We start from the raw sequence: 7,163 nt of genomic DNA, 5'->3' as shown, positions 1-7,163 counted from the left end.
TTATGTCTGATTATTATTCAGCCCTCGGTGTATAAATTGTCCTAGCTTCCCCTTTGTCCTCTTCAGATCATCTGTTGTACTTCCCACTTGTGTTCCATCTCTGTTCCCCCTTTGCATCTATTTAGTTTTTGGTTCTGTTTTTGCCTTCTAGGCCTTGTTAATGTTTGGAGTTAATTATCAGGCTTAATAAATTTCCTCACCTTTAGTCAGCTTATATATTGCCTTTGGGTCCTAAATCTCTACAAACTATGATATAAGCTCAGGTTGCCTTGGTGTATTTATCACCCTTCTCATGTATCATTTATCAGCATCTCCACTCCCAATCGTAGTCACAACTATTTAATTCTTGACCTGCTCTTATTTTTCTGGTTGTTGCTTGAAATTGCAAAATATCATAGACTTTCTGTGTTCTCCAGCGGCTACATGTCCACTAGTCACGTCCTGCCAACTGCACCAGCTCCACTGCTAAGCTTAAAGACTTTCTTTTTTTGCTAAAAGGAATGCCATCAAGATGCCATGTAAGAGCCATGTTGACACTGTGGATGTAACAACAGCAACAACCATTGTGACAGGACTGGCTGTTTTCTTGTATTTGTGTCTTTGTTGATGGTATACTTGCACATAAACCACTACACTGGACACTGATGTGTCACTCCATACCAAATCCATAACTCAAAACGTACCGGTATGCTGTCCACCTAAGTGGACATGTAACAAACTCTTTGAAAAGTACATGTTTATAAAAATGAAGTTCAAAAATATTTTTTTCATGCCTAAAGATGAATAAAAATACTTAAGAAAAAAAAATCCTGATTGAGGTTGTCATACTGTTAGATATTGCTCTACTTTGTCCAACACAGTGAAACGCCTAATAAACACTGTATTTCAGATCTCCATCTCTCACATAAAGATCTCCTTTTCTGTTGAGTGCCTACCCACAAGTAGGGCCTCAAGGAGATCCCAATACTGGAGTTCTAGGTCTTAAATAGCCACTATCTTTACTGTATTACTAATACACAAAGAAGGGGACATTTCATCCAAAGAATTCTGAAAAGACTTTTCGGACACGTTTGTGTGTGTTCACTGGTGACCACACTGTATATCGAATATGCCTATTCAGTATACACTGAGGTAGATGCAGGTATTTTCTAAAAGTGATTTTGTTGAAGTACTCGCTTCTTTAAAACAGGAAGGTAATTTAATTGAATATTAAAAGGAAGAAATGGTTAAACAAAGCAGTGTTTTAAAAAATCAGAATGCTGCTTTGTGGAAACCGGTTCTGGCACACATAGTTGTTGTCAGCGACATGAAAAAGGCAGCGGTAGAGAGAGACCGAGGGGGAACAACGTGCTGTGTCTAATGTGACACCTATCAAAACTCAGTGTATAATTTACACAGGAAGGAAGAGCAACCCCTGAGCCCTGTCTGTCAGGAGGCAAGAAACAGCTTGTAGCTCCAAGCATTTCACAGTTCACAGATAAGCGAGGTGACACACACGCACACACATACAAGGGTACTACCAACGTCTTAGTCATCGCCCACTATCATTTTTTAAAATACCCTTTTCTGCTCTGAATGATACAAGAAAAGTGATGAAGTATGATTAATACTACAGTAGGCTACTAGTTTCCACTGTAATTAAATTTCCACAATATGTCACTGTAGTCCAACATGGTCAGACTCAGAGCCAAATAATATTAATTGTACCCAGGATTTATTTTTCATACATAAAGTATGCAGAAGCAGTAGTTCACAAGGACCTGTAACTGCTTTACTGAAGTCAAACTTCACCATGAAGTGCTTTTACTTCCTAGTTTCCACAGGCGATGAGAACATATGTAGACAGCGCCTCCTTGTGGTAAAAAAAAAAAGAAATTATTCCCACCATGAATGAACATAACCACCCACTATGATCCACAAGTCAATTTGGAGAATTCTGAGAATGAGGGTTGTCTGATGATGAGATCTGTGTGTTAGTTTGTTTATTTAATGTGTATTGAAGCTGCCACGTCACATATATAAAAATCCCAATGGATCTGTGTGGTGACAGAAATGATCATAGTGCTGTGGCTCTTGGGATCTCTAGATTTGGCTATCCTGTACATCCATACTGAAACATATTAATAAATACTAAATTGATCTGTTTCCATTGTATGTACATGTATTCCCCAGAGGAACAATCCTAAGTAGTTTAACGTCTATATAAGTATTTATGACGGATTGCCTTGAAATTTAGTGCAGGTATTTATGTTACCCAATTGTTTTTAATAACTTTTTTGTCATTTTCTAAATGGTATTTCAACAAAAAGCAAAAGTTTTACTGTAATTTATATATGTTATCAAAAGAAAACGTGTTCATGGCATGGACTGTATCCAAAAGATGGAAGTAGCCACTGTGATGTCACTTTTTTCTTTCTTCCTTTTTTTGGACTCGCATTTTGAAGCCTCAACATTTGCATTTGCTCGCACCATTTTAATTTGTTTCGGAGCTATGAGTCATCAAGAACACCAAATTATAAGCCAAAGTTAGCAAGCTTGGTTAGCAAGTGCTAATTAATGCTAAGTAATAAAATTCATTGGACAGTCTGTATCACAGAGCAAGCTATATTTGTGAGATTTGTGTTTATTTAAAAAGTTGCAAACAGCTGTCAAACTTTCCCTGAGATTGCTGCTAATAGCAACTGTTGTCAAGCTTAAGCAGAAGAAAAAAGATGCACCTGATCAACATATCTGCCTGACATATTAGCATTCACATTGCAAATTTCATAATGTCCTGATTTTAGCATTCAGTATATATAATACAGTACAAAACTGCTAGCATCACAAATATAAAGCAATTGGAAAATAATCACTGTACCACAACCTCCTGCTTCTTAGACTGAAACCTTATTCAAGCCTTGGGACTTTTTTGTGGCTTTAACTTAAACTGTGTGTTAATACAGTTTGTCCCTGCTTCTGTGAACTGACAGCGAGCCACTTATCTTTATTATCACGATGATAATTAATGACCAACACATTTTTCTGCTTCAGACTCGTGGTGCCTTATCACATGAAACTAGGCTTTTAGATGATAACACAGACAGCTGTGTAAGAACAGAGAGTGTAGTTAATAGCCTGAGGCGCTGGTGTGTGAGAACACATTGATCTAGCACAGAGCAAAACGTACCCCCAGAGCAGTTCTAAAGAGCCTCTGGCTTATATTTATCAAGTCCCTTCGACAGGGACCGCTGAACTCGGATCAGTGGTTAAGTTACGCCACCATTAAAACTTCAATAAAGCTGCGAGACTAAAATGGGTTCCAGATCCCGGCTGTAGCATAGCTGACTTTCACAGAACGTAGAACATAAAAACAAGAGATCAGAACATCAGTGAGCATCTCATAAACAAGGAAATCATTGTTTTAGATCAGCTTCACTCTTAGATTTGAGGGCTAATAAAAACACACAAGCTCTTCATCTTTATTGGTCACACTCTGATACTGCACACCTATGCAGCCTCCCCTTTCCCCCATGCAGCTGAACTGATTACATATTGTGTGGTAAAAGGGATATATTTACATTTCATGTCAACTTCAATTGATCTTTCTTTTTTTGGCATCGGTTTGTTTTGGGGATTTTTTAACAGATGGCCAAAGACTATTTATAAGTGCTGCTAGATGAGATGGCTGAAGTTTTGGCTGAAGGTTAAAACGGGGAAGTTTACCCAGAAGAAGACATACAGACACTTGAACAGCAAGTCCCAAATTCTTTGAAAGGTTTGAGTATTTAGCATTTGACAACATTTATCCAGGATGTCATGGAAGTCGCGCAAAACTGAGTTTAAGGAGGTTCTCAGATGAAAAGAACAGCAATACTGCATTACGAAGCCAGATAAGATACAGCATGGTACTTACATAGTACTTTTCTGCTCTGTTTAACCCTTTCACACATGGTGGTCACTACAGTAGACAGAGGCTATTTTCTTTTATTTGTGTCAGTGTTGATGGTATACTTGCATATAAACCACTACATTGGACACTGATGTGTCACTCCATACCATCCACCCACTCCAAAGGTGATGCTGTCCACTTAAGTGGACATGTAAAAACTATTTGGAAAATACATGTTTAAAAAAATGAAATTCTCAAATCTTTTTTTCATGCCTAAAGATGAATAAAATACTTGAGAAAAAATCCTGATTGAGGTTGTCATTCATGCCTTTCATGCATGTTGTCATAATTCAATGCATGAAAGGGTCAATATGTAGTACGGCATTCAAACTCCAGTGGACTAATCAGGGGAAATTGAGATTTCAGTATCTTACCCAAGGATACTTCGACAAGCCACTGACCTTCCGATTAGCAAACAACCCCCTCCAGTTAGGCTCATATCATTATGGCCACCGACACATTATATTATGGATTTATTGTGATCCTGCCGTGGATCTTTATGCCTTTAGTGAAATACATCCTCAGTTGCATTGATGTCCACCAAATTGCAGAAAATTTCACTTCTTTACCTTCAAAAACTCCCACTACACCTGGAGTGTTCTGCACTTGGATGGATGAATGAGTTTTTCGTTCACTGTGGAAATGATCCTCCGCTCATCCACAGCTGCTGTCACCACTTCAGCGTTTTTATTCAACCACAGGAAATAAAGGTCGAAGCCCATGTCTGACTATAAAACAAATTTGAATCTGACTAGATTCACAACTAAAATAAAAATAGGGGGGAAAAAACATGTTTCTTTCCAAGAAAGCACAAACATCATTGTAAAATTCAATTTCTAACTTGTTGCATTTTGATGACAAGAGCTAAAAAAAATAAAAAAAATCCAGAGGCAGTGATATATGAAGGGTTTTTTTAGTTTTCATTTTTATGGGCATGAGGTTTAAATTATGTTAATAGGAACTTAGCTGCAGACATAAAAAAGGCAGTTGAGGTTCTCTCCTGATGGGACGCGTTGACCTACATAAACTATAAATCTTTGGCTCCATCTAGTGGAGTTGGTGAAAACATTCATTTATTTTTAACCTTTGCTTTCAGCTTTAGAGATAATGAAAAATTGAATACATCTGTAACTTAAAATTGGTATTCCAAGCTACATGAAAATGAACTTGAATGTATTAATACATGAATGTATTAATAGATATATGTAGGTGTATTATATAACAACTGTTTGAATGTCATTATTTGAAGAAAGACTTCAACCTGCAATCCCATTCAGCGTTAGAGAGGATTAAAATCCCCTCCAGGTTTAATACCTCAGCTTTTCTGGCACTTTTTACTTCCTAATATTAATTTGTGTCATTTCAGGATTGTTTTTAAATATATTTTAGATTGTGTTACAACTTTAGGCATCTATTCATGATCCCTTCATTGGCTTTAACTTTAGATTTGCATCGCCCTTTATTGTGAGACGTTGCTCGGTAGCTTGCAATCATTATCCTGATGAAAGGTGCGAATCGTGCTTCACCTTTGGACCAGTGACCTCAAATGATCTTCAAGCGACCTTCTTGATTTTTAAAGCTGAATCAGCACCTGTGGGTGTTTTCACTTTCTGTGTGCGACTCATCTTGAGCAGATATCCTGTGTCAGCTTTCATTCTGGGTAAAGCTTTGTGTGGTGATAAGCAATAAAGATGATACACAGGCTTTACCTGGCAGATTAGCTCTCAGATTTTTATAATTTACTTGGGAAAGCTTTATCCCTGTGACGCCAGAACCAGGAAATTATACCAAAGAAGTCAGCGGGAGAAAAACAAAATGACGCTGATGATGTCGAGATCACAGAAACTCAAGTATCTGACAGGACAGTAGCATGTTAACCCCGTAACCTGTAAGTGGAACAGTGTAAGTAATACTGCCAAATGAGTTTAAGCAGACGCCAACATAAAATGTAAGTGGCAGACTTTTGAACTTTATTCTTATTTTTGAAACACATTATTTATTTGTCATCATTATTCCAGTTATAATAAATGCATAACAACCGCTTCAGAACATGTTACTTGGACATATTTTGGACAAGAGAAACAGTGTGGCTGCCGCCTCGTTTTTCCCCTCATTTATATACAAAGAGAAATATTTTGCACTAGATTAATCCTAACATTACCCACTCATTTGGGAGGGAAAATCATGCAGCAGAGCATCAATTCACCAAAAGATCAGAATATTGCTGAAAGAGGCTTTAGTGGGATATGATGAGAGTCGAAAAGATAATAAAAAAAGTTTGGCAATTCTCAAGCTGTCACAGTTTAGGCTAAAAGCGATGAGACACACACACACACACACACACACACACACACACACACACACAAATATTATTTTCAAAAATAAAAAGTGCAAAAGGCAAATTCTCCACTTGGGATGATTTAAGAATTCAATGATGGCTGAAGAAAACCTTTTTCTAAACCCAGATCCAGTTTTGCAGATTCATAAATCATACTGTACAGAAGTTCTTCAAAGTGCAAATATTCTGAATTGGCATAATCTGGTATATACACTTCTCTTTTCTTAATGACAAAAATAATAATTACTTAAACAAAACAAAAAAAAAAGTTTATTTTTCTTTGTCCAGTCAGGCTCCATATTCAAGACGCAACAGCGTGTCCCCAGACTTCATCGCCGTCATCGCACTCACTGGAAGTCACAACGTCAGCTAACATTGATTTATTAAAAAAAAAAAAAAAAAAAAGGAGTCACATCACTGAAAGCTTCTCACGCCATGAAAAGAAAGAGGAAGAAATCCTAAATGTAATCAGAAAAGCTGAAACCTCAGAGAGATCCGTGTGTTGGCTTTTGTCCGAGTCATGCAGGTCATGCAGAACCAGCTTGTCCAATAACAGCCATTTCACTCCCTGATGTCACAACTGGATCTCAGTCTCTGATTAAACTACTCAACTACGTCTACTTCATTATCACAGGACCTTAAAGCCACAATAATCGTAGGTCATTACAATTGAGTAAATTGCATAAGACTCGTGTATTTCAAGGAGTTTCTCCTCGAGCCTGGCATGTCGCTGCCCTCTATGTAAAAATGCTTATTATCGTTTTAAACTTCAACAGCACCGAAGCAGGAGATGCATACGAGGCCCACTTTAGGGTCACTTTCTACTGATCTGACCGTAGCAGCCTGAAAACAAACTTTTCCCACCGAGCTCTCGTTGGTTAGTGCCTCTGTAGAAAA

The sequence above is a fragment of the Rhamphochromis longiceps genome, linkage group LG23 (genome assembly GCF_057381845.1).
Source record: "Rhamphochromis longiceps isolate RC_006_pf linkage group LG23, R_longiceps_female_GT1.1, whole genome shotgun sequence".
In the NCBI taxonomy this organism is placed as follows: Eukaryota; Metazoa; Chordata; class Actinopteri; order Cichliformes; family Cichlidae; genus Rhamphochromis; species Rhamphochromis longiceps.
Note: the sequence above shows the minus strand (reverse complement) of the source record.